We start from the raw sequence: 19,688 nt of genomic DNA, 5'->3' as shown, positions 1-19,688 counted from the left end.
GGGGTTTTTAATTGCTTTTTGTTTGTCTTGTCCCTTAAATTTTGTAGCTAAAGTGAGTGCCTCTCTTGCCGCATTCTAGGCCAACACTGCTGTCTTAAAATTTTCCAATGTATGTCACAATTATACTTTTCCTAAAATGATTTCCCCTAGGATTTAACATTACATTAAACTGTCACTAGCTCTCTTTTAAACATTCCCTCGTTACATCTCTGTGATGATTGCTTCAAAAGGTCAGTACCTCTTATTGGCTTAGAAATTCAGATTATATTTGTGGTTTTCCCAAAAGGTAGTATGTCTTCTTCACTGTTTCTAGAATTTGGAATACTTCCTTCCAGCTTGAATTTAGCAGTCTCCTTTTACAATAACCTCGTCCAGTCTGGAGCTTCTATCAGTGCCCCACCTGTCCCCTCTGACTTTTCTCTCATTCTCCCCAGTCTTAATACCGGTGTCTCTTTCCCTGGATTTTGTGAGAGGCTCATGTCTTTGAACTTTACAGTATCTTAAAACACAGTCTTTCCTCCTCTTTGCTAAAACCTCAGTAAAAACCCCGACAGCACCTCTTAGAGTAATTTCTACTTGAGTTATTTCAGTCATGACAACAATTTGATAAAATTAAAGTCATGAGAGTGGATCTGAGGAGTACTAAGAACAGTCTCAAAGGGAAAAAGAGCACTTTCATCTGCTTCCTTTAAATCCATACTTGAATTTCTTCGTTTTCACCCCAAACCAAATTCTTTATGGGCTTAGGCCTGCCATGGTCTACTTTCTTCTTTCTTTTCTCTTTGGCCTTCTTTTCAAGCGCTTCTGTCCCTCTAACAACATGTCTGTGACTGCCTGCAAAACTCATCTGTGAGCACACGTCTAGTATTTGCATATGAGCTGCTTCTCTCGGGTTAGAGTTGGTAGGCAGCACAAACACAAAATGTCTACAAGTAGGAAACTTCTATTTCCTGACCTCTGTGTTCCCATTATAAAGAAATCCTCTAGAATAGTATTATTCCCAGCATTGCTCCCCATCTTTTCTGTAGCTCTCTTTACTAAAAAACAAACAAAGAAACCTCACTGCCATTCAGTTGATCCCTAACCCATAGCACCACTAAAGGATTGGGTATAACTGACTCTGAGTTTCTGAGACTGTAACTCTTTACAGGAGTAGAAAGCCCCATCAGTCTCCTGTGAAGCAGGTGGTTTTGAACTGCTGACCTTGCAGATCAGCCCAGCACACAATCACTACTTGGTATCTGACTAATGAGTTAGTTCACAAGAAGGACAAGATTATGCTTAGCATGGTCTGCAAGGAGCAGACATTCTGTTACCTGGGCTAAGAAGTCTTAGGGTTGCCAGTTGTGCCCAAGGAGATTCGTGTATATAAGCTAGGGGTCCATTAAATAATAACAAATATGTGGCTATAAGCAGTAAGTGTGATGCTTTGATCCCCATCTTTCTAATCCCTGGGAGAGAAAGGGAGAAGTATTCTTTATCCGCCTGTTATAAACCCTGGCAGGATGATGGCTCAGACAGGCAGCATCTAGTAATGGCAGTAGAGAGGGAAGAGGAAGACAATCATGTGTCCAGAAAGGGCATGTCAATGAGTAGAGATTATCAAAGGACAAGGATCATACAGAAAAGTTAAGATAAAAGGGTTACCAGGAAACCCTTGGCAAGGCTGGGCATCTTTTACTCATTAAAACTCCTCATCTTAACAATGGTTGAGAAATAGCATTTTCCCAAAGGTTTCCCATTCAATGTAAGATGACAATAAGACTTCTTTTCTCTCCCCACATTCTCTGAATGGGGAGGTATAGTACTGAATTAAGACATGGCATTTCTGGTTCAGCTGATATAACATTTGCACCCATTGCCATTCAGTTGACTTTGACTCGTATGTCAGAGTAAAACTGAGCTCCATAGGTGGGATTTTCAATGACTGCTTTTCTGAAGTAGACCATCAAGGCTTGGTTCCAAGGTACTTCGGTGTGAACCTGAACCTCCAGCCTTTCAGCGAGCAGTCCAGCATATTAGCTGCTGTTACCACCCAGGGACTCCAGTTCAGAGTCCAGCCAGTTTAAGCTTCCTTTATAATCTTGAAGTTCAAGGCTTGGAAAGGCTGGTTGGAGGCCGTGTAATAAGTCAGTGGCAGACATATAAACAGAAGACTCAATCTTGTGCTCCCAATTGATCATTTGTCCCACTGAATCTGGAGGCCTCCCAGCCACCAAATCATGTGTCTACTGTTTTGTCTGGTATCTAAAAGTCAGAGCTTTGAAAAGAATACCTATATTCGTGAAGATGGAGAAAGAGTTTAAGTAAATGTCCTTGATTCATTCAGTAAGAACATTCTAATAGCTGGTCTTAGTTTTATTTAATTAATCCCATTAGACTTGTGTATGTTCATTTGTATAATTAAGATCATTCGATGCATGAAATCCAAGATAGATAAACCCTTCAGTTATAGTAACACGGGTAATGATTCCCTGAGGGTACAGAAAGAGAAGGGGGGTGGGAGAAGGAGGATGTGATCACAATGATGACGCTATAACCCCAATTAAGGGGAATGAATAACAGAATGGTAGGCAAATGGATACACTGGATGGTGTAAGATATGGCAAAATACATAAATAAATAACAATAATAATACCTTATATACTTGTGCATAAGCTGAGTTTTTCAGCACATTTTTTAATGCAGTTTTTGTAGTAAAATTAGGTGCCTCGGCTGATATTTGGGTTGGCTTATACTTGAGTATATACGGTATTTAATATAACAATAAGGGTTCCTGGGGTGGTACAGTGGAGGATGGCAGGGATAAAGGGGGAGCTGATATCAAAGTGTACAAGAAGAAAGAAATGTTTTGAAAATGACTTCATCTGGTGCTCCAAGATATGAATGCAACATACTGGCATGGAGCAGGGAGCCAATGGGTCTGAGAGACTGGCCCCAATCCTAACTACATAGACAACCCCTCCTCCCCTGAGAAGAATTCAGGGAGAGGGACATGTCTGATCAGAGCACACAGGAACAAATAAAGGGGGATGAAGAGAAAGTGGAGCATATCCATGCCTTGAGGACAATACCCCTGCTCAATATCCTGTGCTGAACACAGAGAAGACCATATGGCCGACCCCACTATGAGACACAATATTCCTCACTAACCCATAGCCATACGGGGGACAACACTAGAGACACAGTGTGGGAACTGTACCTGATCTGACCCCACCACACCGAGGCAAAACACTAACAGCGTGCAACAGAACAGCAAGGGGAGCAGAGCAAAGAAGTCCCAAGAGAGTACCAAAAATAGACTTTGGGCCAGGGCATGGCACCCCATCAGATTCAACTGGGAAATGCTCCTAAAGGCCAACAAACAGACCTTGAACTATTTACAGGCTTTTCTTTTTTATGTCATTGGTTTGTTGTTGTTGTTTTGTTGCTTTGTTTTGCTCTGTCTTGTTTTTTGTGCATATTATTATCTCTGCAGGTCTATCTAGATAAGATAAGACGAATAATTTGAAGGAGAAAACAACAGGACGGACCGTTCTAGGGGACCTTGGAGAGGGGGAGGAGGGGGAAAGGAAGTGGGTGTTAACAAATCCAGGGACAAGGGAACAACAAGTGATCCAAAATCTATGGCGAAGAGGGTATAGGAGGTCTAGTAGGGCTTGATCAAGGGCAATATAACCGAGAGGAATTACTAAAACCCAAATGAAGAGTGAGCATGATAGTGGGACAAGAGGAAACTAAAAGGAAATAAGGAAAGAGCTAGGAGGCAAAGAGCATTTACAGAGTTCTAAATACAGGCAGGTACATGTGTAAATATATATATATAAGACAATGGGGAAATAGATCTACGTGCATATATTTATAGGTTTAGTATTAAGGCAGCAGATGGACCTTGGGCCTCTACTCAAGTACTCCCTCAAAAAGAACACTCTGTTCTAACTGACATTCCATGATGCTTACTTTCCTGGCATGATTTCTGAGGACAAAGTGGGTGCATAAGCAAATGAAGTGAAGTAAGCTGATGGTGCCTGGCTATCAAAAGATATAGCATCTGGGATTTAAAGGCTTGAAGGTAAACAAGTGGCCACCTAGCTGAGAAGCAACAAAGTCCACATGGAAGAAGTACACCAGCCTGTGTGGTCACAAGGTGTCGAAGGGATCAGGTACCTGGCATCAGAGAACAAAAAATCATATCATTGTGAATGAGGGGGAGTGCAAACTGGGGATCCAAAGACCATCTGTAAGCAACCACACACCCCCTTACAGAAGGGTCTCTGGGAGGAGATGAGCCAGTCAGGGTGCAGTGTAGCAATGGTGAAACATAAAACTTTCCTCTAGTTCTTAAATGCGTGTCCCCCCCCCCATCATGATCCCAATTCTACCTTACAAATCCAGCTAGACTAGAGGATGTACACTGGTACAGATAGGAAATGGACACACAGGGAATCTAGGGCAGATGATAACTTCAGGACCAGTGGTGAGAGTGGCTATACCAGGTGGGTGGAAGGAAGGTGGGGTAGAAAGGGGGAATCAATTACAAGGATCAACATATGACCTCCTCCCTGGGGGACGGACAACAGAAAAGTAGGTGAAGGGAGATGTTGGGCAGGGTAAGACATGACAAAATAATAATAATTTATAAATTATCAAGGGTTCATGTGGGAAGGGGCAGTGGGGAGGGAGGAGAAAAAATGAGGAGCTGATACCAAGAGCTCCAGTAGAAAGCAAATGTTTTGAGAATGATGATGGCAACAAATGTACGAATGTGCTTGACACAAAGGATGTATGTATGGATTGTGATAAAAGTTGTATGAGCCACCCCCCCAATAAAATGAATTTTTAAAAAGAGTTGTACAAGCCCCAAAATGATTTTAAAAAGAAAAGAAAGAAAATGATGGTGGCAGAAACTGTATCATCATGCTCAATCTAACTGAACTATGGATTGTTATAATATCTGTAAGAGCACCCAATAAAATGGGGGGGGGAGAACATTCTATGGGCTCAGCTAATGGCTCCTGAAACTTTACATATATCCAAACCCACAGGAATATTTGTAAAAATATATATATATCTGGTCCTATTTAGTAGGTATGGGAAAGAACCCAGCTGGCCCACCCCATCTCATCCTCAGGATTGTGACAAAAACAAGCATCCAAATTTGAGAGACACTGGTGTAGGGACCCTGTCCTAATACGTATAAGACACAAAGTCATAGGCCCAATAGTCTGTGAGAGTCGGGGGAGGCAGTTTCAAAGGAAATATGCTGAATTCTACTGGGGGGTGGGCCTAGGGAGCAGAGATTAGTGGTGAAAAGGGCTTGAAAGAAAGTCTCAGCGCAGCACAGAATCATATCTAATATGTCCAGACATTAACTGCAGGCCTACTCCTTCTTCCACCTTAAACGTTTAAGTGGAGGTGGTTCTTGCTCTGTAACTTTGTTAGTGATATCCAATTAGAACAGTTTTGCATTCATATATTCCAAGGGCAGGAGCCCAGGTAGTGCAATGGTTAAATGCTCAGCTGCTGACCAAAAGATTGGCACTTAAAACTCAGTAGCCCTCTGTGGGAAGAAAAGACCTATGATCTGTTCCTGTATGGATTTACAAACCAAGAAACCAAACTCACTGCCATTGAGTCAATGCCCAACTCAGCAATATGACAGGACAGGATAGAACCACCCTGTGTGTTTCTGAAGCTGGGACTCTTCACAGGAGTAGAAAGTCCTGTTTGTCTCCTGCAGGGGGGCTGGTGGTTTTGAACTCCTGACCTTACATAACTATTAATGCCACCAGTGTTTTAGTTATCGAGGGCTGCTGTGACAGGATTTTCACACACGAATGACATTAATAACCAGGCATTTAGTCTTTCACAGTTGAGCTGGCTAAGAGGAGCCCTGGTGGTGCAGAAGATGAAGCACTTAGCTGCTCACCAAAGGGCCATTGGTTCAAAGCCATCAGCTGCTTCAAAGGAGAAAGAGGAGGCAGTTCGCTTCTGTAAAGGTTTATCGCCTTGAAAACCTTCTGAAGTCATTCTTCTTTGTCCCAAGGGGTTGTGAGGAATTGGGGCTGACTTGATGGCGGTGAGATTTGCTATAAGGCTAGAATCCAAATTCTGCGCGTGGGCTTGAGGGGAAGGCTTTTTCTCTCTGTTGACTCTGGAGGAAGGTCTGGTCAGCTGAGGTTTCCTTGGGCCGTGGGGATTTCCAAGTCTTCCCCATTTTTGCTTTGTTGGTTTGCTTGTTTAATCTCTTTTGTGTCTCAAGAAACACCTATACTAATCTTGCTTATTAACAAAGTAAGATGGAATTATAGCCACAGGCATAGAGGTTAGGATTTGCTGCACATATTTTGGGGGGAAATAATTCAACCCATAACAGTGGGTTTTTTAAAAAACCTTCAAGTAATTCTTACCCTTAGGGACCCCCAAAAAGCTTAATTTTATCAAGGAATTTAGAAATGATGGAGAATCTTGACCTACTCTAATCTATCCTAAAATTAGCTATTAGAAACCATTTATCCAAGTTAGAGTCCAGTGGCATATTAACATTTCCTTTAGAAGTTTAGCCAGAAGTGAACACATGATGAGAACAGCATTAAGAAAAAATTAGGCTACAAAAAAGGACAAGGACGAGAACTTTCCAGACCAAAGTATAGCAACAAAGACTAAGAGAAATGAACTTTAAAAAAAAGAAAAAAGGTAGCACAGCTATGGCCTATGAAGTTCAGGAAGGTCTATCAAAAGATCCATATCTTCTGAAATTCAAAATGATTTTAGTCTTCTGAAATATATCAAAGACTAACATGTGACTTCTATGATAAGAACACCAGGAATAAATCAAAAAAAGCAAATTTAGAGGCTATAAAATCAAACTGTCTATGTCTATAAAGTGATCAGCTCTTTCTGAATTTTAGGATGTGGAATCATTTAAAGCCCCAATTATATAACATACTTCTCGTTCCTAGACTCACATGGCTATTTCAGTGTGTGTTTACTGCCTTCGAGAACATTTATTTTTATTTTAAATGAACTTCTGGAGCTGGACCTGGAAACTTACCGTGAAAAAGGAGTAAAGTATTTGTCCAATGACAGACATCAGAGTCAGGCGAAGGCTTTCTATCTTCTCCTAATCAAGTGGCATTTCTACTGGTTTACGGGTCTTCCCCAAAGGAAAAAGCATTACTTAAGACATGATGAGGTTTAAATGGAGGACCGCATTAATCCCATTTTCTCTAATCTTCTTTAAGTCTTTTAAGAATCACGGAACTAGACATAAAAGGGACTGTATAGAGCAAGGCCATTCCCACTAAAATATTCCAGACAGAGTTGAAAGAGTTGGACGAAAATGCAAAGACCTTCATATTCAATGCTTTGTTACAATTATGAGAGAGCTTCAAAGAGTTTATGGAAAAATTCCATTATCTTTTAATACCATTTTTCCATGAACTTTTCAATGCCCCCACACACTTACTTAATTATTAGGCTTCTATTCTATAGTTTTTATGTGAGGACACATGATGGGATTAGCTTTTTGCTATGCATTATACTTTCACTCCATGTGTTTTAAGCATAATATTTAGCACACAGTAGGGGTTCAATAAACACTTGCAGAAAAGCTAAATGAATGACCCCCACATCCCACCCATCCATCATACAAATGAAGAAATTGTAGCTCAGATAAGTCATGACTTGCCATGAGGTCAAAATTCCAGTTTTTCCAGTCTTGGCAAGGGCTTGGGCCACACCCCTTATTTTCACCTGTGGTCAATGAGCCTTCTTGAAAAGGAGAAACCTATTCCACTCCGGGAAGTCTGGCTATGTTAGGCCAATGGCATTACACAAAGTAAGTCTATCCCTAAAATTAGACCAGTCAGCTGCTTCTCTGGCTTCCAGTTTGTTCTCCATTTCCAAAGATTAATGGCACTGGCTCCACAATCACAGCTCTAAGTACTTCTTAGTCCTCTGACTTACAGACACGGACTTGCTTTAGAATGAGAACAGTGAAATCTAAACCATCAGTATTCCCTTGATACTGTCATTTTCTTCCATTCTCTAGCTTGTGCCTTTGAAGAAGCCCGTGGCGCAGCGGTTAAGGACTCCGGTGAGCAGCCCACCATAAGGCCAGCAGCTCAAATGGAGTAGCTTCTCCTTAGGAGAAAGAAGAGACCATCTGCTTTTGTAAATATTACGACCTTGAAAACGCTATCAAGGCAGCTGTGCCCGATCCTGTGGGGTCACGCCGAGTCAATACAACTTGATGCACACAACATCTGATTGGAAGATCATCTTTACCTACCCCACAGGGGCCCTATTTGCCTTGGTGCATGGTGAGGTCCTCAACCAGACCATGAAGAGTGTACCTTACACTTCTCTTGTATCTCTCATCACACCAACCACACAATGAGGAGGCAACAGAAATTCACATTGTCATTTTGATGGATGGTAATAAACACCAAGATTTCCTTAATTCTGTGGGAACTGTAAGCATGAAGCTTAAAGGTGGGTGGAACGGAATACTTCAGTTTTCAAATCCTCTAGAACAAAAATTCCTTTACATGAGCAGAGACTGGAGTAAATTGCTCAACCCCAAGCTAATGTCACAATGTCAGGACCCCTTGTCCCATCCCCTGATCCATCTCACCCTACCTCCTTTAAGCCCTCTGTATCATTTTGGGGATACTGTAGTAAGTCTTTGAAGAACACAAGCTGTAGCTCATTACTGTTTAAATAACTCAGGGTACCTGGTAAGGCCTGGAGTACACACACAAGGATAAATGCTTGTTGAAATGAAACCTCCACTTCAATTCTACTCAAAGTTTTGTGATCAGCAACCCCTCCGTGGCCACATTCAAATCCACCCACTGTCATCAAGTCAATTCTGACTCAGTCACCCAATAGGGAAAGCTAGGCCTGCCCTTACGTTTCTGAGACGGTCAATCTTTAGGGAAGCCTCATCTTTTTCCTGCAGAGCAGCTGGTGGTTTTGAACTGTTGACCTTGTGGTTAGTAACCTAATACATAACCCACTGTGCCACCAGGGTTCATGGTCATATTCAAGGTGGGGAAATAAAATTTTAGCACACACACACACAAAAGCCAGGGATTTCTCCTGGCACACTCAGTAAACCAATATATGCAATAAAATATGACTTAGACAATATAATATAAAACACCATTAATAGACTATAAACAATTCTCATTTACTCAAGCAATTTATGTTTGGAGGTGTACTTCAGCTTTTTTTCTGGTCTCTTCCTCTTCCAGTTGACTACCTGCCTATTCCCTAACTCAAATATATCTTCTACTTATTACTAGTAATAGGTATTACTTCACTTATTACTATAAATGGGAAACATTTTTTAAATGGTAGTTAAAAATAAGAATTGAAGATAGCAAGGTAATTTCTTGTTGTTTCTATTTCTCAGTTCCTTAGAAGACCTTTGAGAGCCCTGGTGGTGTGGTGCTTATGTGTTGGGCTGCGAATCACAAGGTCAGTAGTTTGAAACCACCACCCTGCTCTGTGGGAGAATGATGAGGCTTTCTACTCTCATAAAAAAGTTTGTATGGAGGAAAGTAAAAGGAAATAGAGGAAAGAACCAGGAGGTAAGGACATTTTTAGAGGTTGAAATACAGGCATGTATATATATAAATATATATATAACGAGAGGGGAATAAAACTATGTATTCATATCTATATGTTAAGAATTAGGTTGCAGATTGATACTGGGCATCAACTCAAGTACTCCCTCAACACAAGAACACTTTGTTCTAACAATTCAGCATTCTGTGATGTTCCCTGACACGATTGCTGAAGACAAGATGGGTCTTTAAGCAAATGTGGTAAGAAAGCTGATGGTGCCCGGCTATCAAAAGATATAGCATCTGGGGTCTTAAAGGCTTGAAGATAAACAAGTGACCATCTAGCTGAGAAGCACCAAAGCCCACATGGAAGAAGCACGCCAGCCTGTGCGATCAAGAGATGTTGAAGGGCTCAGGTATCAGGCATCTAACCCAGAACAAAATCATATCTAATGTGATTGGGGGTGGGCATGGAGTAGAGACCCAATGCCCATCTGTAGACAATTGAACATCCCCTCACGGAGGGGTCATAGGGAAGAGATGAGTCAGTCAGGGTGTAGTATAGCACCGATGAAAAACACAACTTTCCTCTAGCTTTTTGGTGCTTCCTTTCTCCCATTATTATGACCTCAATTCTACCTTACAAATCAGATTGGACCAGAACATGCACACTGCTACAGATAAGAGCCCACAACACAGGGAATTCAAGATAAATAAAACACTGAGGGCCAACAAGGAGAGTAGAGATACCAGGAGGATTAGGGGAGGTTTGTGGGGAGAAAGGTGGAATCAGTCACAAGGATCAACTATAACCCCCTCCCAGGAGGAAGAAAACAGAAAAGTGGGTGAGGGGAGACAGAAGATGATGAAAGATATGAAAATAATAGTCTATAATTTATCAAGGTTTTGTGAGGGAGGGAGGGAGGATGGAGAAATGGGAGCTGATATCAGGGGCTCAAATGGGAAGAGAATTCTTTGCAAAAGATGATGGCCTGGGGTCTCAAAGGCTTGAAGGTAAACGAGTGGCCATCTGGCTCAGAAGCAACAAAGCCCACATGGAAGAAGCACACCAGCCTGTGTGATCACGAGGTGCCGAAGGGATCAGTTATCAGCCATCATCAGAACAAAAAATCTTATCATAGCGAATGAGGTGGGGAGTATGGAGACCCAAAGCCCATTTGTAGGCCACTGGACATCCCCTTACAGAAGGGTCTCGGGGAGGAGACGAACTAGACAGGGTGCGATGTAGCAACAATGAAACACAACTTTCCTCTAGTTCCTAAATGCTTCCTCCTCTCCCACTATCATGATCCCAATTCTACCTTACAAATCTGGCTAGATCAGAGGATGTACACTGGTACAGATAGGAGCCGGAAACACAGGGAATCCAGGGTGGATGATCCCTTTGGGACCAGTGGTGTGAGTGGCGATACTGGGAGGGTTGAGGGAGGGTGGATTGGAAAGGGGGAACCAATTACAAGGATCAACATGTGACCTCCTTCCTGGGGCATGGACAACAGAAAAGTGGGTGAAGGGAGACGTCAGACAAGGCAGGATATGACAAAATAATAATTTATAAATTATCAAGGGTTCATGAGAGAGGAGGTAGCGGGGATGGAGGGGTAAAAATGAGGAGCTGATGCCAATGCCAGGAGCTTAGGTAGAGAGCAAATGTTTTGAGAATGATGAGGGCAATGAATGTACAAATATGCTTTACACAATTGATGTATGTATATGTATGGATTGTGATAAGAGTTGTATGAGCCCCTAATAAAACGATTTTTAAAAATGAAAGAAAATGATGATGGCGGCATATGTGAAAATGTGCTTGACATACTGGATGAATGTGTGGATTGTGAAAGGAGCTGTAAGAGTTCCCAATAAAATTATTTTTAAAAAGCTTGTCTTGGAAACCCACAGAGGCAGTTCTACCCTGATCTATCGGGTTGTTATGATAGTAGTGAGTTTATTTTGGTTTTTAGAAGATTTGGTACTTTGGCTATGAAAGTATTCCTAATTCTTCATTTGGCAATCAAAACAGAGTTGGGCTACCCTAGAACTATTTCATTCTTAAAATGCATCATCTACAACTGACCCTTTTGACACTTAGAAACCTACCAACCCAAACACCACACAACTCTAACTCTATGAGAGTAGAAAGACCCATCTTTCTCTCATGGAGTGGCTGGTGGTTTCGAACGGCTGACCTTGCACTTAGCAGCCCAATGTGTAACAACTATCCCACCAGGGCACCCCACAGATCTTCCCACAAATATCATCGGCTCCTAAATTCAATGTCCCTTTTCCCCTAAGAATTGCTATTCCGCAGGATTTACCCCATACCAATGAGTCGCTACTATGTCCAACACAGAAATACTGCTTGCCTCCAGACTAAGAGCTATTTAAGGAGTAATTCACCAGTGCATACTTTCTACCAGAGATGCTTGTATTGCTAGGGTAGAAGTAACCTTTATGTCTCAACCATGCCATAAAACAGGCCTTTGCCAGAAAGACGCCCTCATTTATCACATGAAATGCCATGTGGTATTAACAAGGTCGATACTACTTGTTTAATATATTTTGCTTTCATAGGGGCTTGAGACGATTTGTTTTTGCAGCTGTAACAGAGTTAAATTAGGGATTTAGCAGCAGCTTAGCTAGTCGAACATATATAACCAGGAGCTATTAACTGCTTGCCTGCAGGCCTGTGGTCATGTTCCCATGACTTAGCGCATCCGTGGAGTACTGCCTTACACTACAAGCAGGCAGATTGAATCCTCCAGTAATCAACCCTGACTGCAGAAACTGAAAGTGAAAAAGACATTAAAAAGAATGAAACTGAGAGAAGACCAAAAAATTCAATATTTTACTTCGAACTCCCCAAATTCCTCTCTCTACATCTGAAGGGAATTCAAAAAGTTCAGGGAGACATGGAACTCAACGAGAAAGGACTCTCCCCACCAATCACCTCAGAGCTCGAGGACCAATGTTACCCGGTGCACAGGCTTTCAAAAAGGTGTGTGGGGAAGTTAAGAGAGGACCTTGGTGCGAGGGTTAGTTTCAGACACGAGCTCCTTAAATTAAAAGCAAAACAAAATGCTCCTGGCCTTAAAACACCCATCGTTTGCCCCCTTCTTCCGTTCTCTCTCTCCCAAGGCTATTCCACAAACAGAATGGGAGGATGGGGCTAAGTCAGTGCCAAAGATAAGCTTGTCAGAAATACTGCATTCAGTTCTAATGCTTCTCTACCTGTTAGAAAAAGGCATTTAAAAGCAACTGGGGGAAAACGCTGGAATTGGGTGGGGGCAGGGGGAGTACGGGGAGTGATGAAGAGGAAAGGGGAGCAAAGAAAAACTAGAGTACAATTCAAACAAAAATTAAATACCCCCCCCCACACACACACACATACTCGCACTCACACTCAGTCACACAAAGAGAGGGGAAAAATGCTGCCCCAGTCCTCCCAACATACTTCTTTATCAGAGGTTCATTGTCAATCAATTAGCCAGGGCAGCAGGAGTCTGTGAGGTGGGGGCACCCCAGAGAACAATGGGCAGCCCTGTTGTATTACTATTTAATCACTTTTGCTAAATAAATAGAGCCGCCCCGAGGTGCTGTCATGTCAAGGGAATTTATAACAACAACAAAAAAACTTCATTTTTCATTGGTCATTACTTTTTTCCCCCTTCAGGACAAGAGAGGGTTATTACTGTAGCCTTAAGTTCCATCTTTGTGTTTCTTGCCTTTGATTCCCACTCGGACCCTGCCACTTTCTGGCACTAATTTGTCAGGCTGAACAAAGAGGGGATTTGTACCTCCTGTAAGGTCTCAATTAGGAATGGCTTCTGCTGTATTCCCTGCCATTCAGCGAGGACACAATGCCGGTAATTACAGGAATTTGCACTAAATGGCTGAAGAATTCACAGCAAAACTTTTCCCCCCTTGGGCTTACCCTTCCCCAGAGCTGGAGGGAAAGGAGGGAGGAAAGGAGAAAAAGCTCTCAATGCCAGAGATGTGCAATTACCAACCGAGGTTAAACAGCAGCCAAATGAGGAAAAACATCTCAAAGGACTGTGGGAAAATGGGATAGGGGATCCCCTAGGTGCCCCGTTTTCCTGGCTGTCTCTTCTGGTGACATTTTCAACCACAGTTCCCAATCAGCCTTTCCATCTCGCCTCCCAAACGGCACCACAGGAACAACAACGACCAAGTGACCAAGCGTGAGCTCTGCATCTCTTGTCACACCTGCAAACAAGTCCAGGCTTTCATTATGCGGCTCGACTGCTAGTGTTCTTGGCTGCTGGGAAACTGCAGGGGAATGCCTGTGTGTATGCGCGCCAAGGCAACCGTGGTGTCAATCGGAAGACAGTGAGGGCTAATTTCTGAAGTCAACAGGGCTGAGGCCTTGGGGCCCAAATGACACACTACGTTTTCAGTAGCCTTATTCAGAGGCAGGAAGCCGGATTTTCTACTCCTGTAAAGAGGTACAGTCTCACAAACTCAGAGAGGCATCCTACCCTGCCCCGGGGGTTGCTGGGAGTCAGCGGGGACTCCATGCCAGTAAGAGCCTCACGTAGGGCCTCACTTCCAGGTGCCCACTCATAAATCTCTCAATAAGCTGCACACTCATCTACATAGGACACTAAGATTAATATTTTAGCACCACTGCTCCACAACATAATTTTGAATTCCAACCTGCAATTAATTTCACTAGGGACCCATCCTTCATTTCTGCTGCAATGTGTTCAGAAAACAGAGTGTGATCAGTTAATCATTTTGAGACAGGGCTCTCATTGCGTGCTGCTCTGCCTGCGAAGCTTCCATGACTTCAGTGTCAACACTAATATCAGTGTCGTGAAATTATCTTTTGTCAGGGTAGGTCAAGAATGATGGAATGTCAGCAATGCTCTAGTTTTAACTGGCACCACCTCCAACAGGTCTCTAACGTGATCGGTGGGCCTCACGCCTACGGCTCTTGAAATAGCACACTTGGCATTCACTGATTCAATCATTTGATGAATGTCTGACATCCATAGTAGACAGCAAGCTCCATGAGGGCAGGGGCCAGGTCTGCTTCCCTGTCCCACGGGCAAATGTGGGTGTGTGCACATTTCCAGGCACTTGATCAGAAACGTGTCACACAGTACATTCTAGAACGAGTGGAAGAACTTAATTTTCAAAGATATGCCTTCAGGAAGCAGGAGGAAGCAGGGTAATGTGTCATACCCCAAGAATGATGTTGAGGGGGTTCCTGGAACACCAAGAAGCTTGCTGGGGCTGGGGCTTGCTGAATAGGGGTCCCCCACCCCCACCCCCAGTGGCCTGTGCAGCCAGAGAAGAGGCCATGGAACAAACCACGAATAACCAAATGCACTAGAAACTACAAAAGCTGAAGGCAACCTGGCAAGGAGGCAACCTCTCGGAGACGGAAACTCAAAATAATTCCCAGGAGAGAAAAATGTGGTCAGACTGCGTCCTGCCAAAGGTGGTAAACTTGAGACCCAGAAACACAAGGCAGCCCCTCTGAGTTCCACGGCTCACTCATCTCATGGTCCATCTGCAGGCAGGGACGCTTACGTGGGAAGCGCACAGTGTGTCTGAGCTGGAATCATAGCATAGATTTTCAAAGCCACAGCCTCAGGCGTTTGGGGGTGGTCACTATCTATTTTTGCTGCACGGGGCTCTTTAAGTCTCAAAGAATACGGAAAAGTCTTCCCTTACAGAAAGAATTCCGTGAAACAAGACCAGTTGCGCTATTTTATAAATTTAAAAGCCAACATTTGTGGCTCCCCTGAATAGCAACTGCATGACATCATAATAAAGAGTTACTCGGTGCAATCTTCCACTCAAAGTGGATTCATCCAAAATATTTCACAGGGAGGGGCTACAGGGACATCACAACGCAGGGTCAAAAGAAGCACACATAAACGTCACTCGATTACAGAGTAGCTTCCCCCTAAAGTAAGAGCTAAAGCCAAAGCTCATCTAGAAACAACTGACTGGACTGGCTGGCATTCTGGCAGGTCAACACACTGTGCAACTCGCTTTCCCATGCAAAAAATGGCATGTTTTTAAGAGGCTGCAGCTAGGGGATACAGTTCTGAGCAAGGCAGCAGCTGGTTTAGATCAACTGTGCTTTTGAGACGCATGGATCAATTTTTAAAGTTCCATCTGCAATAATAATCTTTGATATAATGAACAGCCTCCAAGTAATTTAAAAAACATTCTGAGGGTAGGTTAGCAAAAGCTTGCCTTTTTCTTTTGAGATTCTGCCCCCTGCAGGAGATAAGTGTTCCTACCTCAGAGTGCGGTGACGGTGAAGGGAAATAGAAAGCAACCTGGCACACCATGTGTAGGTCAAGGCAAGGGGATGCAGCACTTCACCGCAGGAAGTGGGGCACTCAGGGGAAGTGTGCCTCTCAGCACTTTTCTATTGCCGTCTAGTTAGGGGAGACAGCTGAGCTTTCCTTGTCGGCCAGGTATTCTGCTTTCCACAGACCCCCACTTGGCAAAGAGAAAAGGAGACATTTAAGTGAAATGAAATTAGGAATCTGTGACACTATGATAAATCAGGATTGGTTTTAGCTTAAATTAGGCCACATGTCCCTCATGGGAATCACAGACTAAAACATGAAGGTAAGAGTTAAATAGGGTCAAATTCACAGTTAAAAAGCAAAAGGAGCCATCCAGCCACACAGAATCTAAAACAGGTACCAGAAAGTTCTACACCTACCTAGTCCAGGTCTGCCTCCCTCACCAGCACCATAAATTCTGTGAAGGTGTGTGTCTATGCGACTTGGAGACTAAACTATTACATACAGGAGGGAGGCACACAAGGCCATCACCCTGTGTCTGTGACGAGGCTGCGCAAAAACTTTGGCTTTGCAGCCACTTGTGCAGGGTCACCACCTGGATCCTGCACACCCACCCTTGTGGGCCCCTTCTCTTCCTTCTCCTTGGCCTACTAAGCCTCCCGCCACCAGCCCCCACATGGGGCACCTTTCAGCTCTACTCCCAGCCTCCTTTCTTGCACCTCCTTACACCACCCCAGTCCATTAAGCTGGGTGGCCACCACCTCAGCCCAAGTATCAGGCACAGGGGCTTCAGGCTGAATGGGGCATCCCTGTTGGTGGCCTCAGTGATGTCCAGCCGGGCTGGCTGCGAGGAGCACAGTGGGGCAGCTGGGGCGGTCAGCCATGGATGGATGCTGAGGCTCCTTTACGCTGCTACCCCAGAGCTGGGCTCTGAAGAGTTAGTGAGAGCTGATCGCAACACTTCCTTGGCCAAGCCCTCCACTACCTCCAGCTCTCCTAACCTCCGATTCTCCCATCAAGACTGTTGGCTCTATTGTAACCATTATCAGAAACCCTGGTGGCAGAGTGGTTACAAGTTGGGCTGCTAACTCAAGGTCAGTAGTTCAAAACCTCCAGTCTTACCTGGGAGAAAGGATGGGGCTTTAGACCCCTGTGGAGAATTACAGTCTCAGAAACCCACCGGGGCAGTTCTACCCTGTCGTACAGGATGAGTGGGCACTGACTTGCTAGCAGCAGTGAGGTTTTTGTTTGTTATTATAACATTTGGGACCACACACATTCGAGCTGGTTTCAAAGAGTTTGTAGAAAATTCCTGCATCTTTTCTTTCCATTTCTGCATGAACTTTCTGAAGCTGTGGTACAAAATCTGGTGTCAACTTGAGACTATTAAGAGTGAAAGGGTGGAGTTTAGCCTGTCAGTCAGGTTGCAGACCTCATTTGGAGGTGCTACAGAGAAAAATAACTCACTGGAGGCGACTGACTCTCTCTGATTCGTCTTCCTGCTGACCAGACACATTGCGCTACGCTGATGGAACCAGAGCCCAAGGAGCTGGAAGAGCCACATAGAGACCTATGTCAGTGCTGAGAAGTTTCCATTGCCATTGGATCCACCAGACTTTTCACCCACTGGCCTGTAATCTTCCTGTACTCAGTGTCATTGCATGGCTACATGAGTCTGAAGAGGAATTTATAGAATGGTATCGGGCATATGGACTAATAATGGACTTATGGACTTGGTCTGGACTCAGCTGGGCTGTTTTCTCAATGTACAATTGCTCTTTTATATAAAACTCTTTCTTATACGCATGTGAGTCTCCCTGGGTTTGTTTCTCTAGTCTACCCGGACTAACACAGAAGCCCTCTCCTATATGTGGTCAACTGTTGCCCGTGCAGATGTTAAGATATGCATATCTAGACGTACTACTTTTCGTCTTAACTTTTAATGTGGCTTCCTTCTCCTTCCATTCTGTTCCCTTCCCTTTGTCTCTTTCCTGCTTTCATTTCCTCACTTGCTGGATGCACTGGGCTTGCTCTACCCACCCTCACTCTTCCTCCTGAGCACCAGCGACACAGCTGAAAGAGCTGACCCCCGGCACGGCAACACCCACTACACCTCAAGGTGGGCGAGCTCCTGAGAGGAAGGTGAATTAGGTGACAAGCCTGGAACACCGACAGCGTGGCTGCCCTCTTTTCCTAGAACGTCTCTTGATTTAAGAACTCCAGTCTTCACTGGGAGAGCGAAGCTGAGCGGTCAGCCCCTTTGTTACAATGACAAGCCAGGTTTACTGGTGCCATCAAGTATCCCAAGTTCACAGAAAACATAGCCCAAACCCGTGGTCAATTCAAATACACAGGGACCGTATGGGATAGCATAGCCCTGTCTGTCTTTATGGTAGCAGCCTGCCTCATCTTTCCTGTGGGGCGGCTGCTAGGTTTGAATCCCCAACCTGTTGGTTAGCGGTCTCATGCTTATGCCACTGCATCACCATGGCTCCTTTCTTCTACCAAAACAAGGCTAAACAGCAACCATATGCACCTGCTTCAACTTACCTACAAGCCCCATGGAAAGACACAGGGACAGGTGATGTTGTTAACCGCTTGCAATCTGATATACCATATGTGTATCAGTATGACCCTGACGTGTCGATAATTCCTAAAAGACTGTGATAAACCTCAAAATAAAAACCTAAAAAACAAACTAATTGTCATCAAGTCTATTCCAACTCATAGCAACCCTATAGGACAGGGTAGAATTGCCCCCTGTGAGTTTCTGAGACTGTTAACTCTTTATGGGTATAGAAAGCCTTATCTTTCTCCCCTGAAGCAACTGGTGGTTTTGAACTGCTGACCTTGCAGTTAGCAGCCCAATGCATAACCACAATGCCACCAGGTCTCCTTGTGATAAACCCAGTGTCTCCTTATTTCAAAGCCGTTAGCCAGATGTCACCGGTACACTTCTCCACTGCTGCCTGCAGATATGTGCACACAGTCCGGCCCTTCCATGCCAGCAGCATGGTTCAGTTTCTACATCCCCTTCGTGCTTTCCAGCCACGGAGGACCCTGAATTAAAGCAGGGATGATTAAGTTAACGCCACCCACCTTAAGTAAATCCTTTTACATTAGAAAGGCCATCATCATGACTAACCTCCAGACACACGCTTCCACAGGCTCTGTATTTAGCCTGTTATTGCAGAGCAAGGTCAAGATTGAAGGTTCGGTTGAGGCTTGGTTATGTCTACATAGCATGCTGACCTCAGAGAGACTTGAATTGAAACCTTTGAAATTAGGTTTCTGATGAAGACTATCTTTATAATCAATTTATTGTTACAAAGTGTGGAGTAAAAGGAAAATCATTTTATTTGGTTTATAATTGATGGCTAGATTTGGTTCAATGAGGTTTATTATTATTATTCTATTGCCTTTGTGAAGATGAGAGGGATGGGGCATGGAGGGACAAAGCAGTGACAGAGCATTAAGAACCCACAGGTGACTGGCCTTAAGCGCAGCTCTGTGTCTCACCCTTAAGGAGCTGCCCCAGAGGGCGGGGCTCCCCCACAATGAGGTGCAGGCCGGCAGTGACTCAGAGGCCAGCTGCTGAATCCTCTCCTCCCTTGTTTTCAGCCACCTCCAGGTTTTCGGTCAGAGCTGACTGACCAGATTGTGCCTTACAAGTTATGGTTAATGACCGCTACTGATTCCAGGCATTTTCTTGGCCTAAAGAGTGTTGGCAGCCGAACTGTGGGACTGGGTATCTCTATGGGATCATCTGTGGCTTCCATATTCACAACACACTCGGGCC

The 19,688-nt window shown here is 44.0% G+C and overlaps 1 protein-coding gene across 1 annotated transcript in view; it reads right to left on the bottom strand.

Annotated features, from left to right (window-relative positions):
- Window positions 1-19,688, bottom strand: part of PLEKHM3 (pleckstrin homology domain containing M3) — a 196,805-nt gene that overhangs the window by 136,020 nt on the left and 41,097 nt on the right. The gene's annotated exons all lie outside the window — the stretch shown is intronic.

This window comes from Tenrec ecaudatus, chromosome 13 (assembly GCF_050624435.1).
Source record: "Tenrec ecaudatus isolate mTenEca1 chromosome 13, mTenEca1.hap1, whole genome shotgun sequence".
In the NCBI taxonomy this organism is placed as follows: Eukaryota; Metazoa; Chordata; class Mammalia; order Afrosoricida; family Tenrecidae; genus Tenrec; species Tenrec ecaudatus.
This window is presented reverse-complemented; position numbering and strand designations above follow the sequence as displayed.